A 17,821-nucleotide genomic window follows, 5' to 3' on the forward strand; every position below is an offset into this window, starting at 1 on the left:
AGCTTGTCTGGGAGGGTCCGTCGATAGATAGCCGCCCTCCTGTAACTGTTGGACAACTTCAGTCACATGGTTGAGTGTTCCTGTAAGTCGAGTGGCTAACTTTATTTTAAACTCTATAGAATCGAGATATACTCTCTTGCCAATCTCAAGGCATTCATTTTCTCTTGCCTTGTAGTTAGTCAGCTCAGTTTGTGCAGAGTTTAGCTCAACTCAAAGGGACCCTATTTGGGCTTCTTAGGTGCTTAGCTCCCCTTATTTCTCTAGTATCAGTAAGTTCTTGGAGGATAACTCCTAAGGCAATTCATCTACTTTGTAGTTGGCCAAATCAGTTTGGGCAGAGTTTAGCTCCACTTGTAGTGATCCTATTTGGGCATCTCGCACACCTAGTTCCCTTTGTTGATCTAATATCCATAAATTCTTTGAGGCTAATTCTGGGATCAATTCAGGGGATCGGGATGCGTGGGAGAGTGTTAGTTCTTCTAACAACGTAGTTTTATGAGCCAGGTCAAAAAGGGTCTTATCTCTCAGTGCACTTTCTACGCGAAGCTTGGATTCGTTAAATTGTAATTGGAGTTCCAATTTCCTCTTATTGAGAATCCACTAATTATTGGGACTCCTTCAAGGTTTGTCCTAATTCTAAGAGGAGCCCTACTCGAACTTCAACTTCTTTTTGCAAGTGGATCAATTCAGTGTTAGAAATAGAGGCAGCTGCTTCTAGTTCTTTTACCCATTATGCTAAAACCCTATTAGCACACTCAGGTCCATGACTAGCTGGCCTAAGTGCAGTCCCAAAGCATAGAACTGAACAAAACAATGATAAGGTCATAACTCAAGAAGACAATTTATATGGAAAACTCGATCGCAGGCTTACCGTAGTGGCATTATGAGCATGTTCATTGGCGCATTCCGATATTGTGGCCCCTTTTGATCATCTGTGTGATTGCACCCAAGATTCCACTAGTGAGTCCTTTAGCTTCAATATCCCATATGAGGAGGTAGCAGTAAGCTCCAGCCCTTGTTGAGATAGTAGTGCACAGGACTGCTTGTAACGACAGGAGAAATTAGTTGGAAGAGGTGGCCTTAAAGGAAGAGCGAGAGGGATCCTAGAAGACTACAAGTGAGTGAAAGTCAATTCAACAAATAAAGGTTCTGATATTTGCCCGACCAATGCAGGACCCTACTCGAATACCGATTGTCTGGATGTATGACCGACCAATTTTGTATTAGGAGTTCGTTTGGAACGGGGAGTGATTGAAGAGCTCAAGATTGGTGGTGTTGTTAGTTGAGTAGAGGGGAGGCTTGGCATTGTCTCAGTCAGCCTGATAACTGGGGCAGTTGTACGAGATGTGGGTATAAGAATCTATGGCCTCATCATAGAAATTCTAAAATAAGAGTGACTATGTTTTGAGATCCAAGCTCTTTACTTCAAGCAAAAGAAACTTCAGTGGTATCAAGAGGAGTGCCCTCAGTGATTGGTTGCTCCGATATATCCAGACCTGAAGCCTCTAATCAGGGCATTTTGCGCTTAACTATAAGGGGAGCATCCGAATCTCAAGAGCCAGGGGAGGAATTATGAGAAGATTCTATCAGAGGGAGTGGGTCAGTAGAGGCGGAGGCTTGCTGAAGTTGACGCTCCTTTAATATGTCCTCACCTATCTGATGGCTTCCACTGTAAAAATAAGTGAGCGATTATAACAATTGATGAAGGGATAGTGAATAACTGAGGAAGGTAAGGATATCTTTTTATCAAAAGTAGCGCTTAGTCCAAGGTTAACTGAAGTAAGCCCAAAAACATACAATTAGCCCTCTATGGTCAACTCAGACAAGCTAAACTTTAAACCTCTTAGTTGATCTAGAGCTTAGTGAAGAATTGGGTTTGCACAAATATTACCCAAATTAGGAATGGGGGAAGATGTCGTTGCTAGGCTATAGGATAGGATGGAGAGACGGGAAGGTGAAGGAAAAAGTATTTGTCTCTCTACTTATCCTGGGTTGGAATCTTGTTAAATAAAATCACTTTAGGGTGAGCCTGAAAATGAAATAAACAATTCGCCACTTGTCAAGGAAAGAAGTAATGGTGGAATAGATGAAGGGAAAGAGGAACATTGAACAAACGAAAAGTAATAACCGCACCACTTAAGATGCTAAGGGATTGGGGAATAAACTGATGGAGCTGAATGCTAAAATATTGGCTAATGGTAACAAAGAAAGGATGAAGGGAGAAGAGGAATTCGATTATGACTTGTTCTCTGAACACAACAATACTCTCTACTTGGGGGGCGATAAGGATGGTCTTGTCTAATGTGAATAACTATATAAGTGGGGATTTTGTAATTGATGGTGAGGTCGTAGGCATTTGTGAGGGTGAATTATGAGGAGCAACATGTGTACCACATGTTATCTTCAGCCATCGCAAGGAAGGAGATGAGAAAAATGATGAAGGGGAGAACAGTGGAGAAGGAGGAGTAAAACATTTAGGGTTTTCTGAAAAATTTTTATTGAGGATTGTTAAAATCACCTATTCAATAGAGCCATCAAATTATAATAGTAAAAAGGTGAGTTATATTTTCAACTGATAGATGAAAAAGACAAAACGGTGGGTATAGGAAAGGGTGCATACTCATAATGACAACTGTATACGTGGCACCAATCAAAAACCTATAGTAGTAACTGATTTGATAGGTAGTACTCTCAAAGCGTCAATGATTTTATCGAGGCAAACTTAGTTTTTTATGCAACTCTTTTTAAAGCATGACTATCCCTAAGCTCCCGTGAGGTTTTACGACTCACTGGAGAGGACAATAACTAAAACAGCCTGGCTAGATTTGCTTTAAGTTAATGCAAGACTCTGGGCAGAACTAATACTGACTATGTTTTATTCTAATCGAGCCTAAATGTCTCCACCTAAAGAGGTAATATTTACTGTGGTCTGTCTCATCTTAAAAATCTAAACCTGAGTGGAAATGTGTGGAAGCAAACTCAAGCTAACTTAAGCCCGGTCAGCTACAAGGGTGTTGGTACTTAGCTAGAGACACTTTATACCTTATAATCCATTTAGCCTTCAGGGACGAGCAAATTCTACTCCTGACCAGGTTTTTGTTTTGTCCTGTATGGGTCTTTAGTCAATCAAACTTACATTATTGTTAGCATATGCAGATTAAGTAAAATTATAAATTATTGGACTACTAAGTTTTATAGTAAAGACAACAAAAATGGAAGTCAAGCTATATTCATGCTGGATATTTACATCTGTTTCATTAACTAAAATAGCAGAGGAAAAATAAGGTAAATTATAATAGGTTTAGAAATAACCCATGCGGATCACTCTGAGTTATCCTTTTGTGATCTAGGGAAGTAGTCAGGGGATCCGAAGTCAAATAGCCACCTTCTTTTAATTTCTCCATGGCACCATCTACTTCGTATAGTAATGCTTTGGCCAGAGAGCATGCAATGGGTGTGTTAAACTCCTGGGACATAAAAAGGGCTTTCTTCCTTATCTCAAACCTTTTGTCCTCCCCCGCCTGATAGGTCACCAAGTCCACCCGCGCATTTGTCACTTCAAGTTAAGTGCTCACCAAATCTGAACCCAGAGATTCTCATTCGGCCCATTGAGCTATCAGCTTAAACTCTTTAGTGACTAGCTCGGCACTGTGTGTAACTCATAACTCCTGTAGATAAGCGAATAATTTTGACATCATTGTCGTTTGCTCATCCAGCTCTATCTTCATTTTTCCTCGGAGAGTTATTTTTGATTGGAGTTGAGCTTTTGAGTTATCTAGGGCAGTCTTCAACTTGGCTGCTTTCTCATGTTCAATCTTGGCCATCTTTGAGCCTCTTGAAATTGGGCATCCAACTCCTTTATCCGTTCAGAAGCACGAGTGGTGGCTACCTCAGAAGCTTGCTACTTAAGTGTGTCATTTTCTCAGGCTAAGCTATATAATTGTTGGGCCACATGCTAAAAGACAGGTATTAGTGTGAGCATTTAACCTAGGTGACAAACAATAAGGTAAGCCACATTACCTTGGTTTGTTCATAAGAATACTCATCTTCCAAATCTATAGGGGCAAGCTCGTTGAGTTGATTTTTAGTATCTGCCTAAGCATTTATCAAACGACCCTCTAGCAGTATGGGGGTGGAAGATGAAGAAGTGGCTGGTGAAACAACTACATCCTGGGTAGATGGTAGAGCAAAAGTGATCGGCAATTGATAAGGTCGACTCGATGTAGTACTCGTGGTTTTTGCACAAGGAGATACAAAAAAAAAGTGGGTGGTGAGAAACCGTCGGTTGAGAGAGGGTCTCCTGTGTTGGGTTGGCTCCTTGGAGGGGACTGTTAGAAGGACGAGCGGATAAGGTTCATTTAGAGGATTGTGCTTCCACCTGGACGAACTCTTCTAGAGTAGAAGGTACAAGTATGGATGGTGAATCCATGGAAGATGCTCGTCTTTTAGGAGCAGGGGCAAGGATAATATTGTGCCCTTTGTGTTTGCACTTCGGAGAAGTTTCCTTCTCTGCAGGAGAACCCTCAGGTATAGGTAGAAAGGTTTCCTTCCCTGCAGGGGAGCCCTCAGGTATCGATAGCAGATTGGAAGGCACTTCTTCATAGGTAATAGCCACTCTAGACTCAGCTGCATGACTATCTGAGGCCCCACCAAAGGGAGCGTCCAAGGGTAGACCCCGTTCAGCTAACAGTTCCTGCCCCTTGAGGCAGAGCTTTTCGGTGGATAGGTCAATTGCTTCCTCGACCAGGAATTTTAAAATAGCATCCACTGCATAGAATACAAAATATCTCAATTAGCAATAACGTAAGGCTTCAATTGTTAAGACTTACCAAAAGAGCAAGATAGTTTCTTTTGGATGTGGCTTAGACCAAACAGATACAGAAAACTTTCATGTAGCTACTTATGGATTTTGAAATGTTGATTGCTCAACTTAGGGAGGTAGAAAACATAGATTGGATCTTGCTTAAACTTTCTAGGATCAGGGATAGGAGGAAAGGAAGATTACCACTCGGTGGACCATATAGCATGATCGGGCATTTCCACAAAGAAGAAATGAGATTTTTATCCTTTGTTCTAAGATGACATATCCTCAAAGAGGACCACCTTTGGTCGAGACTGGAAAAGAAAAGCTCTAAATTTTGATTTTTTGGGATAGGAAAAAGATAAAGATTATAGGGAGCAGGAGGGATGTCAAATAGACGAAATAACATGAACATCCCACACATATGTTGAAAGGCGTTTGGAACGAACTGTTGTAACGGCATGTGGAAGTATTGACTTATGCTAACAAAAAGAGATGGACGGGAAAGCAAAGGTCGGCTACTAGCTGGTCAGAGAAGAAAATAATATGGTTGAGAAGAGGAGGATGAGGATGATTGTCTAGAGAAGGAAGCGTAATATGATAATTATTGGGAATGGAAAACCTAGAGTATAGGAAATCTCTATCAGAGTCATCAAAACTAGAATTGGTGAAGGTTTACCAGGGGACAAAGGATTCTTAAGCCATAAGAAAGTGGAAAGTATGAGATAAGTAGAGAATGAATGACTGACTGGATCGTGTAAGGCGTGAGAGAAGAAAAGATTGACAGAGAAGGTTTGTCGGAAAAAAAAAAATCGAAGAAGATAAAGTGTGAAGTATTGAGGATGTCGACTGCTTAGGGTTTTTATAAAGAATAGTTTAATTGCAACCATTTTATCAAAACGACAAGTGCTTGAAGAGCCATTGATTTACAGGGAAAGGCGTACCATTGGGTCGCATGAAGTAGTGTGCGTCAGCAGTTGCTTTGAGAGACAAGGAGTGATGCCATATGGCTGCCACCCATAAATAAGCAATTATGATGGACATGACAATCAAATTATTTCGTTGTATGAGTGTCTTTCAATACGCCCTTAATACTTTTTCCCTATAGAAGGGTTAGCCACCAACACACAGTTTTAAAAAAAAAATCGCTAAGTGCTGGGAGCCACGAATAAGAGCACGAATAGTTGGATAACCTAATAAAAAAGGGTGAACAGGTGAAAATAGGACTTAGGTCCAGTCAGTCGGTGGCACCTCCTTCGACTAGACATGAAGGGGAGGCTAGTGATACAGTGTGTAATAAGCAAACCCAGAAAATGATATGACGGTTAAAGTCAGGGTGACATGGCAGTCAAAGTCAAGATAGGGGCATACTTCCCAGTTAGCTTCGTGGTTTTCCCGACATTAAGGCTCTCGGGTCTAGCTCCATCGAATAACAAGTCGTTCAGGAAAGGGTCGATCGGTTAGAATGAAATATCGGTTGAGCCTAAAACACATAGCCCCATAATTCTCTATGTACGCTTGTTTGGTTTACATATCGGTCGGGCTTAAAGCACTTAGCATCATAAATCTATATGTGCGATCGGTTAGGATGAAATATTGGCTGAGCCTAAACCACTTAGCCCCATAACTCTCTATGTACGCATGTCCAGTTTACATACCGATTGGGCTTAAAGCACTTAACATCATAAATCTATATGTGTGATCGGTTGGGATGAAATATCGGCCGAGCCTAAAGCACTTATCTCCATAACTCTCCATGTACGCATGTCTGGTTTACATACCGATCGAGCTTAAAGCACTTAACATCATAAATCTATATGTGAGATCGGTTAGGATGAAATATCGGTCGAGCCTAAAGAACTTAGCCCCATAACTCTCCATGTACGCCTGTCCAGTTTACATACCAGACAGCCTTAAAGTACTTGACATCACAAATCTACATGTGCGATTGGTTAGGATGAAATATCGGTCGAGCCTAAAGCACTTAGCCCCATAACTCTCCATGTACGCTTATCCGGTTTACTTATCGATCGGGCTTAAAGCACTTAACATTATAAATCTATATGAATGAGCAGTTAGGATGAAATATCGGCCGAGACTAAAGCACTTAGCCCCATAACTCTCCATGTACGCCTGTTCGATTTACATACCGGTCAGGCTTAAAGCACTCAACATCATAAAGCTCTATGTGTGCTCGACCAGATGCAAGACCGGCCAGCCCTAAAGCACTCAGTATCATAAAGCTCTATGTGTGCCCGACCAGATGAAAGATCGATCGGGCCCAAACCAATTAGCATCATCAATCTCTTCATGTATGTTCGGCCCAAATCTTTCCGTATATGTCCGAATGGATAAAAGGTTTTTCAGATTCGAGGTGGTTAACTTTATAAAACTCTTTATGTACAATTGGTTATAAGGCCGATCAAAATTAAGAAACTTAGTTACATACTTATTGTTGAATGGATGTTCAATACACATAGTTTATTAGAGGGTTACCTAAGCGGATTTCTAGCATGATTAACGTATCAAATGAATCTCTGATCGGATTTATGACAACATTCAATACATAACAGAGCAACTCAATGCAAGGATAATTATATGGGCAGTCAGCCTTGTTAGTCGGCCAAGACATATTCAGCAGACAAGTAGCAGACAATATTTTAACAACCTGTCAAAATTATCAGGAAATATTCCTTTGGAACCTCCTTTAGAAGCTATCTTGTTTCCTATTAGGCAACTATGTATGACAACATCCTCTTGTAACGGCTTCATCAAAGGCCTAAGACAGAAATGATAAAAGAAGTATATCTGTGAGTAGATTAAAGATTCCTCAGATACTCATTACACAACATAACAAACTCCTACACACAATGTGATCTCATGATCATGAAGGTTATGAGAGGTGGTATAAAAAGGGGGTCCTCTCCGTTGGTAACGTACGCAATCCACATCATTTGAGCTCTATTCTCGCGCGAGCGCTTCTCTATTTTTGATTCCTCCATCTAGGACCGTACTAATTTGAGCGTCGGAGTGCCTTGCCAGGGATCTCTTTCCCTGGTCTTTGGTCACTAATTCTCTGTTGGATTGTCGACGTGTGCACAGGATCGCAAGGAAGCTTCATTAAGAAGGAAAAGTCTTGCTCCAGTCAAACATCTGTCCATTGTTACCAGCACGCCATCTCTGCAACTTTCAGACAGGATCATACTCCTTCCTCCTTTTTCTTCTACCCTTCTTTCTCTCTTTCATCAGTTTTTCTCTTTTCAACAATAGAAACAACTCCTTTCCCATTGATGTATATATTTCATATATAGTTTCTAGTATTATTTTTCATGCATTTTGTTTGATCAAATAAGTATATTTTGCACACTTTCATCCTTTTTCCATTATTTTCACTATTTTACTCAAGAAAATTACTCTTTGCCCTTTTTGATTGATAGGATTCAAACCTTAATTGAAGTTAAAAAGCCTTGGAACAAAAGTCTTAAGGAATATGCTATGGTTATATCCCATGACACAAGCATGTTTCTCCAGCTAAAATTAGACACGAAACGGAGTAGCCATGGAGACCACAACCAATGACACGGACTAGTCATGCCCACAGGCATGACCACGCCTAGTCCTGCCAAAGAAGCCTTTTGATTAGCCTCTGACATGCCTAGATCATGCCGACATGCACAATCGTGTTCGATGGTTTAACCATTGACATGCCCAGGTCATGCCAACTAGCACAACCATATTCTACCATTATGCCCTGATAATTTTGGAAAGTCACGACAAATTTGGAATACTTTAGAGGATTTGCAGGCTCTAAAAGGACCAAGGGGCATCTATTAGAGGTATCTAGGGATCAAGGGGGTTCTGCCCTCCCTGAGGAGGAGGTATTTCTCTGTGATAGAGAACCTTAGGAGAGTCGTTTCCAAGGAGCCATCGGAGTTTCCATCCATCATAGAGCTTGGAGTTCTTCCAAAGACATCGACGCATACATGACTAAGTATTCTCTTCTTTTTTTGTCTCTTGATTATGAGTTGTAGAATGTCTTTCTTTTCGCCTTTTGATTGTAACTCAATCTCCATGGAGTAGTATCCTTAATTCTAGGATAAGAAAGTAACATGATATATTGTTGACACTATTTTATACATTTATTCTTCTTTCTTTATCGCATGATGTGTTGATCATGTTGGGGAGCCCAATGTGGATATGTGCTAAAACATGTTTCGTAAACATGTGAAATAGGAAAATTAATAACAAACTATTTTATTACATCACACACACTACATGCATATGATAATACATCCATACAGACATGATCAAAAATAAAAATTTTACAGAAATACATTTACTCTAGTTATACCTAGCAGATGACATACAATGGAAAGGGCATCAACCAAGCAACGCTCTCGAGCTTCGCCTATATTTGTATCCACGTCGAGCAATCACCAAGACGACTTCACAAAGCCATGAGTCATGTCTTCATCTTTAGTACTAGCCGACGATCAGAAACAAAGTGATTCGAGAGAAGGATCAAAGCATGATTCGTGTTCGACGACCGAAGCAACCCTGAACGACAATGATAAGCACTATTGTTTGCAGGAGTTCCTCACTGTTGTCGGTGGTATAGCCAGCCAAAAAGGGCATCGGAGGTCAACAAGTGACTACGAATGGAAGGGCAGCCGGTGGCAGGCCCTTACGCATGGCACAACAACTTCTTGCCGTTGTTCCATGCTCGGTCGGAGGGTTGTCGGTGGTTGTTAGACGTCCATCAGCAAGGGTTGAAGCTAGGGAGGCCAACATCTATAAGATCATTGACGGCACAAGGAGGTGATGACTAGGGGTGTAAATGAGCTAAGCCGCTTGTGAGCTATTCGAATCTCGATTCGATAAAAGCTCATTTGAGCTCGTTTAATGAGGCTCGTTAAGATAAACAAACCAAGCTCAAGCTTCACAATATTCGGCTCGTTAGCTTGTGAACATGTTCGTTAAGGTCATGAATCAAATTTTAAATAAAAAAATAATAGTTTTGATATTAAATTTATAGATTTTACACTCTACTTATGAAAAACATAGACAAATATATTAAATTTATTTATTAGAATAAAATTATAAATTCTAACAAGAATATTATAATTTTTAAAAAATATATAATTTAGTTTTTAATGAATATTTAAATTTATAATTTATATTTATTAAGCTCGTTTAGGCTCGATAAAAGCTCGAATAAGCTCGTGAGCCATGAATATATTCATTAAATAAAACTCGAGCTCGACTCGATTATAAATGAGCCAAACTCAAACATCCAAGAGTTCGGCTCGGCTCGATTACACCCCTAGCAGTGACTGTGCTAGGTCGGCGGTGACAAAGAGAGGAGGAGAGGAGAAGAGTTTTTAATCAAAAACCTAATGTTTAGGTTTCTAATCAAAAGTTATTTTTATTCTCTAATCTATATCATATATATAGATCTTTTAACAGGTTAGATGAGAGAATTCAAAATCCATATCCATTAACTCACAATCCATACCATTAGCCTTAAGTTTAGTTTAAGACCAAACCATGTTAGTGTAGGTCCCTTTGGAGGCCGGCAAGAGGGGAGGGGTGAATTGCCCTACAAAAATAAAACCAAAACCTTGGTTTGCAATCAGGAGATTGCTAATCCAAGGAATGTAAGCGCACTATGATGATCTCCTCTGGGCGGAGTAGCCTCTTTACAACGTTGACAGCACAAATTAAAATGAGAGCACAGAGAAAGTGAATTACGAGTTTGATTAAAAACTCTGTGCTAACCAGTGCTATATTTATAGCACTGGTTGGGGCGCCTGGAAGGGTTCCGGGCGCCCTGGGGGGGATAAATTTTATCCCCCAACGGTCAGATTGCGATAACCTGCGATCGGGTCAAATATGAACCTCCGGGCGCCCGGAATGGTTCCGGGCGCCCGGAGGTCCGGGCGCCTGGAATAGATCCGGGCGCCCGGACCAAGCAAGTCAACACAGGTTGACTTTGGTCCAGGCTCTTCGCTCCGGTTCAGCTCGTCTCAGTTCGGCTCGACTCGGTCCGGGTCTGTTCGCTCCGGCTCCGCTTGCTTTGGGTGATCTCGGCCTTCCGGAATAGGGCTCACCCGAACCAATGTTCCGGCCTTCTCCTCGAGCAGCCTTCCTTCCCGGTTTCTCGTCCCTCGAGCGCCGCGCACGCTCTTCTCGTCCACCGGTGTACTCTTCCGCGGACACCTCGTCCCTCGGACGCACCGAGCCCGTCGGCTCTCTCCCGTGCATTCATTCTCGTTAGCCGCGTCTTCCGCTCGACTTCCTTTAGGTCTAGTGGTTGTTGCTCCAATAACCAAGAAGGTCTAATGCCTCGCCACGACCTGGAAGCCAAGTATCGAAATGAAAGGTTTAATTGACTAACTGAAAAAGCATTAACTTAAATTATTTAATGTTTTAAAAAAAAAAAAAAAGAGTTATTCAATTTAGTTTTGAAAATATTTTTTTTCTAAAAATGTTTCACTTAGAATTTTTTTTTTCTTCTAAAAAATGTTTAACTTAAAATTTGTTTATTCAATTTTATTTGAATTTTTACCTTAGACTTATTAGAAAGAACCCCATTTTTGTATGTGAACAAAGGGGGAGAAGTGTATGTTAAGTCTAGGGGGAGGTACATAGTTTAAATTGGCAAAATCTTTTGGACTAAATTGTAATTTAATTTATTCTTATTGCATAAATGTTACCCTAGCTTAACTTGGGTTGCTCACATCAAAAAGGGGGAGATTGTTGGAACCCCGAGGTATTTTGATGTGATCAAACAAGTTAAGCTAGGTCCTGTTGTGTTTAACTCTGTGTCTAAGTGTGCAGGAGCTTAGGAACACAGGAAGTCGAGCGGAAGACGCGGCTAGCGAGAAGGACGGCACGGGAGAGAGCCGACGGGCTCGGTGCGTCCGAGGGACGAGGTGTCCGCGGAAGAGTACACCGGTGGACGAGAAGAGCGTGCGCGGCGCTCGAGGGACGAGAAACCGGGAAGGAAGGCTGCTCGAGGAGAAGGCCGGAACATGGGTTCGGGTGAGCCCTATTCCGGAAGGTCGAGATCACCCAAAGCAATGATGAAGAGGGAGCGACCTCGGATGAAGGCAGCGAAGCAGGGGGAGATTCAGGCTTTAAGTCTGATATGGTAAGTGAGGTATGTCTCTTACCCCCTGATCAACTTTACTCTGGCATTAAGGCAATGACTAAATCCATGTATAAATTAGAAAAAGAAAATGCCAAATTAAAAAAAGAAATTTTGGAATCAAAAGGAATTTTAGCAAAATCATGTCTTATAGAGGATTGTGATAAATTGAAAATTGAAAATGAAAAACTAAAAGAAGAAATAGAAAGATTGAAAAAATCAAATGGTTCAAATATTTCTACTTTTAGAAATTATAGAGGTCTAAATTGGTATTATAGATTTCATTCAAGTCAAATTAGAAATATATCAAAGGCCTATATACCAAAGAAATATTTGATTAACCCTGTAGGTAGAAACCTTTATTGGGTTCCGAAAGCTTGTTTAATTTAGAAAGTTAATAAGTAGACTTAGTATTTTTCAGCAAGAAAATTAGACAACTAATTTCTTTATGAGGTTTTGTCTAAGGAAGTGGTATCAGAGCAAGGACGCTTCAGGAGGACTAACCGCCGATCGAAGCAACAAGATGGTCGGATCAAGCATCGTTCCACCAAAATTCGAGGGGAACTTCGCAGACTGGAAGCGCCGAATGGAGGTATTCCTAAAAACCGATTTTGAAATTCGTTTTATTATGAAATATGGTTTTTTAGCTCCAATGGATAAAGATGGAAAAGAAAAAGAAGAGAGTGACTGGACGAAGAAGGAGCAGAATGAGTCGGTAGCAAACAGCCGTGCGGAATATCATCTGCTAAGCGTGTTACCACCTCAGGAAGTCAACCGCATCGGAAGCTACTCGTCAGCCAAAGAACTTTGGGAGAAGTTCTTAGAACTCCACGAAGGCACGTCCGAAGCGAAGCTCGCTAGAAGGGACATCCTCCGAAACAAACTGATGAACATACGCTTGGAGAAAGGTGAGAAAGTAGCCGGTCTACATGCAAAGGTAAAAGAACTAGTTACTGGTCTCGAGAACCTCGGTGAAACGGTAACAAATCGGGACGTCTTACGCTACGCACTCAACGCCTTTCCCCTTTTTGATGTGAGCAACCCAAGTTAAGCTAGGGTAACATTTATGCAATAAGAATAAATTAAATTGCAATTTAGTCCAAAAGATTTTGCCAATTTAAACTATGTACCTCCCCCTAGACTTAACATACACTTCTCCCCCTTTGTTCACATACAAAAATGGGGTTCTTTCTAATAAGTCTAAGGTAAAAATTCAAATAAAATTGAATAAACAAATTTTAAGTTAAACATTTTTCAGAAGAAAAAAATTCTAAGTGAAACATTTTTAGAAAAAAAATATTTTCAAAACTAAATTGAATAACTCTTTTTTTTTTTTTAAACATTAAATAATTTAAGTTAATGCTTTTTCAGTTAGTCAATTAAACCTTTCATTTCGATACTTGGCTTCCAGGTCGTGGCGAGGCACTAGGCCTTCTTGGTTATTGGAGCAACAACTACTTCCTTAGACAAAACCTCATAAAGAAATTAGTTGTCTAATTTTCTTGCTGAAAACTACTAAGTCTACTTATTAACTTTCTAAATTAAACAAGCTTTCGGAACCCAATAAAGGTTTCTACCTACAGGGTTAATCAAATATTTCTTTGGTATATAGGCCTTTGATATATTTCTAATTTGACTTGAATGAAATCTATAATACCAATTTAGACCTCTATAATTTCTAAAAGTAGAAATATTTGAACCATTTGATTTTTTCAATCTTTCTATTTCTTCTTTTAGTTTTTCATTTTCAATTTTCAATTTATCACAATCCTCTATAAGACATGATTTTGCTAAAATTCCTTTTGATTCCAAAATTTCTTTTTTTAATTTGGCATTTTCTTTTTCTAATTTATACATGGATTTAGTCATTGCCTTAATGCCAGAGTAAAGTTGATCAGGGGGTAAGAGACATACCTCACTTACCATATCAGACTTAAAGCCTGAATCTCCCCCTGCTTCGCTGCCTTCATCCGAGGTCGCTCCCTCTTCATCGTTGCTCGAGTCTGATATACTCTGTCCATCGTAGCTTGCCATTAGTGCTATCCCGGCGTATTCTTGAGCTTCTGATTCAGATGAAGAAGTGTCGTCCCAAGTTGCTTTTAGGTTGTGTTTCTTGGGAGACTTCCTTTTGACCTTTTTGAGTTCTGGGCAGTCTTCTCTTATGTGTCCCTCCTTCTGACACTGGTAGCATCGCACCTTTCTTCCACCTTTTTGATTCTTTCTATTCTGCATTTTAAATTTATTAGATCTAAAAAACTTTTTAAAATTTCTTACCATGTGCGCTTCTTGATCGTCTTCGGAGTCTGACTCGAGTTCATCCTTCTGAGTTGCGTTTAGCGCCATAGTCTGGATTGTATCCTTTGTCGTTCCTGCACATCTAGTTTCGTGTAATTCAAGAGTAGAAAAACATTCCTCTAATGTACTTACCTTTAGGTCCTTTGAGATGTAGTAGGCGTCGATGATTGACGTCCACTCTGGAGTTCTGGGAAAGGCGTTGAGTGCGTAGCGTAAGACGTCCCGATTTGTTACCGTTTCACCGAGGTTCTCGAGACCAGTAACTAGTTCTTTTACCTTTGCATGTAGACCGGCTACTTTCTCACCTTTCTCCAAGCGTATGTTCATCAGTTTGTTTCGGAGGATGTCCCTTCTAGCGAGCTTCGCTTCGGACGTGCCTTCGTGGAGTTCTAAGAACTTCTCCCAAAGTTCTTTGGCTGACGAGTAGCTTCCGATGCGGTTGACTTCCTGAGGTGGTAACACGCTTAGCAGATGATGTTCCGCACGGCTGTTTGCTACCGACTCATTCTGCTCCTTCTTCGTCCAGTCACTCTCTTCTTTTTCTTTTCCATCTTTATCCATTGGAGCTAAAAAACCATATTTCATAATAAAACGAATTTCAAAATCGGTTTTTAGGAATACCTCCATTCGGCGCTTCCAGTCTGCGAAGTTCCCCTCGAATTTTGGTGGAACGATGCTTGATCCGGCCATCTTGTTGCTTCGATCGGCGGTTAGTCCTCCTGAAGCGTCCTTGCTCTGATACCACTTGTAGGTCCCTTTGGAGGCCGGCAAGAGGGGAGGGGTGAATTGCCCTACAAAAATAAAACCAAAACCTTGGTTTGCAATCAGGAGATTGCTAATCCAAGGAATGTAAGCGCACTATGATGATCTCCTCTGGGCGGAGTAGCCTCTTTACAACGTTGACAGCACAAATTAAAATGAGAGCACAGAGAAAGTGAATTACGAGTTTGATTAAAAACTCTGTGCTAACCAGTGCTATATTTATAGCACTGGTCGGGGTGCCTGGAAGGGTTCCGGGCGCCCTGGGGGGGATAAATTTTATCCCCCAACGGTCAGATTGCGATAACCTGCGATCGGGTCAAATATGAACCTCCGGGCGCCCGGAATGGTTCCGGGCGCCCGGAGGTCCGGGCGCCCGGACCAAGCAAGTCAACACAGGTTGACTTTGGTCCAGGCTCTTCGCTCCGGTTCAGCTCGTCTCAGTTCGGCTCGACTCGGTCCGGGTCTGTTCGCTCCGGCTCCGCTTGCTTTGGGTGATCTCAGCCTTCCGGAATAGGGCTCACCCGAACCCATGTTCCGGCCTTCTCCTCGAGCAGTCTTCCTTCCCGGTTTCTCGTCCCTCGAGCGCCGCGCACGCTCTTCTCGTCCACCGGTGTACTCTTCCGCGGACACCTCGTCCCTCGGACGCACCGAGCCCGTCGGCTCTCTCCCGTGCCGTCATTCTCGCTAGCCGCGTCTTCCGCTCGACTTCCTGTGTTCCTAAGCTCCTGCACACTTAGACACAGAGTTAAACACAACAGGACCTAGCTTAACTTGTTTGATCACATCAAAATACCTCGGGGTTCCAACAGTTAGTTCAAAACTAAGCCACTTTTAATTAAAACCAAACAATTGGGATTATAATTAAACCAAATAGAATCCAACTCTTCTTCAAAAGTCATGGCCTATCTAAGCTTTCGTTCCAATTAAATAATCTTCCATATTTTCCCTTTGTCTGGTCCAACCAGACTCACTCTCTCTCGATCTAAAAATCTAATTCTCAAACTCATTTTAAATCCTTCGGATAAACTCATAGTATGTCCGACCTAATAGGTTTTTGGTTATATTTGTCGTCCATAATTAATCATTAATTATAGATCAATCATGACTGACACCTAGTAGTACATCATAATCTCCAATTGACCAAAAAATCAACGATTGATTCCAAAACCACTTCCAAACATTTCAGCAGCTACAGTGAGTCATGCATCATTCCTTTCACTCATCTTACACCCACTTGGTTGAAGACGTGGTCTATATGTGTTAGTCCCCACTAGCTGATTATGTTACACCTAGCCAAAGTAATATTTCCTTGTCATGTGGATTTAAATTACTCATACATGTGTCTAAGAGTATTATACTCTTAACATATGTTGCTTTGGCCAAAGATTTTGAGTAACAATTCTAACAAGTGTTCATAGGGTACACTTCTCCTCTTGCAAGGAATGGTGAATCCTCTGTTGTCTATTCAAATACCTTAGAGCACTTCGGCATATATTCAATGATCTTGGATACACACCTCTAAGGAGATACTTACTTAGGATGTCAAAGTATAAGTCTTCATAATCAAGATAACTTGAATATCTCAAGTCGAAGGAAACTTACACTCAAGCTACAGTAAGAGCTTCATTGATATATCCATATATGTAGAAAATCATATGAAGTCTTATAACAAGTCATTCCAATGAACTAGTTACCATAACTAGTATCCATGTTTAACTTTTGGCATCCCAACGTCTCTAGCTAGTAAGGAATAACTACTTGGTTAGACCAAAGAGTATAACCTGTGCTAATCTCACAGAATCGATGGTGTCTGAACACATCGATTCGTCAACTAGGGAAGATTTTAATACATTAATAATTATAAATGTAGAGATGCTCACTAGCGGTGATCCAATCATAAGTTCTCTCATGCTATGAATCATATTGCGGACATTCAGTAAGTGAGTTTAAGATCAAATCACATACATAAAATATCTACACTCAAATATGCACATATTATAAGGCAATTGCCTTAGGATATCTCTCAGATATAACAAATTGATGATCCGACCTTATTATGCATAGTATACATGATTATGATACTAACTGTGCATTTTTATATCCCATGAGATGCGAGAAAGGATCAAAAAGTGAACCCAACTCTCCAACCCATAAGGATGGAGACTTGAGGGGTTGATCATGAAAGTAGTTTAAAACCTCACGAGGATATCATTAGCTATCACAAAGCCTGATGAGTTTGCCCAGATTTGATGTTATGAATTAAGGGATAACACCTAGAGTATCATGGGGCATCATGACAGAAGCCTCCCTGAGAAAGTGATAACTTTAATAAGTTTACCTTGAAAGTAGACGTCGCATTTAGATAAGCACGCTGGTATAATTTCAAAAGTCTATACCGGTTACCTCAAGATAGACCACCTTCAACCATGTCAAGTTTGAGGTAAGAAAATGAATAGTATTTAAATGGTCAACAGTCATTGTAAATCAAAATCCTAGAATTACTCCCCAAAATTTATATTATCCAAAAACTCTTCATTTTATTTCTCTTGTGATTCTTACGATCTCACTTGTTTTAGATAGTCTGTTTCGTGATTCTGACTAGTACTCAATGTATGATCCTATAGAATTGAGATTTTATTACTTAATGACAGTCATGCACTTGTGATTTTTTCCCATCACTCATCTTCTTCTTCTTCTTCCATCCACCAACAATGCTCCTCGCCTCCTTATTCTTCTCTTCACAGTAGTAAGTCAAGCGTATCTTCTCACCAACCTTCTACTTTTCCATTCCTCTTCCAGTAGCAACCCCATCT

Source organism: Zingiber officinale, chromosome 4B, assembly GCF_018446385.1.
Source record: "Zingiber officinale cultivar Zhangliang chromosome 4B, Zo_v1.1, whole genome shotgun sequence".
Lineage (NCBI taxonomy): Eukaryota > Viridiplantae > Streptophyta > Magnoliopsida > Zingiberales > Zingiberaceae > Zingiber > Zingiber officinale.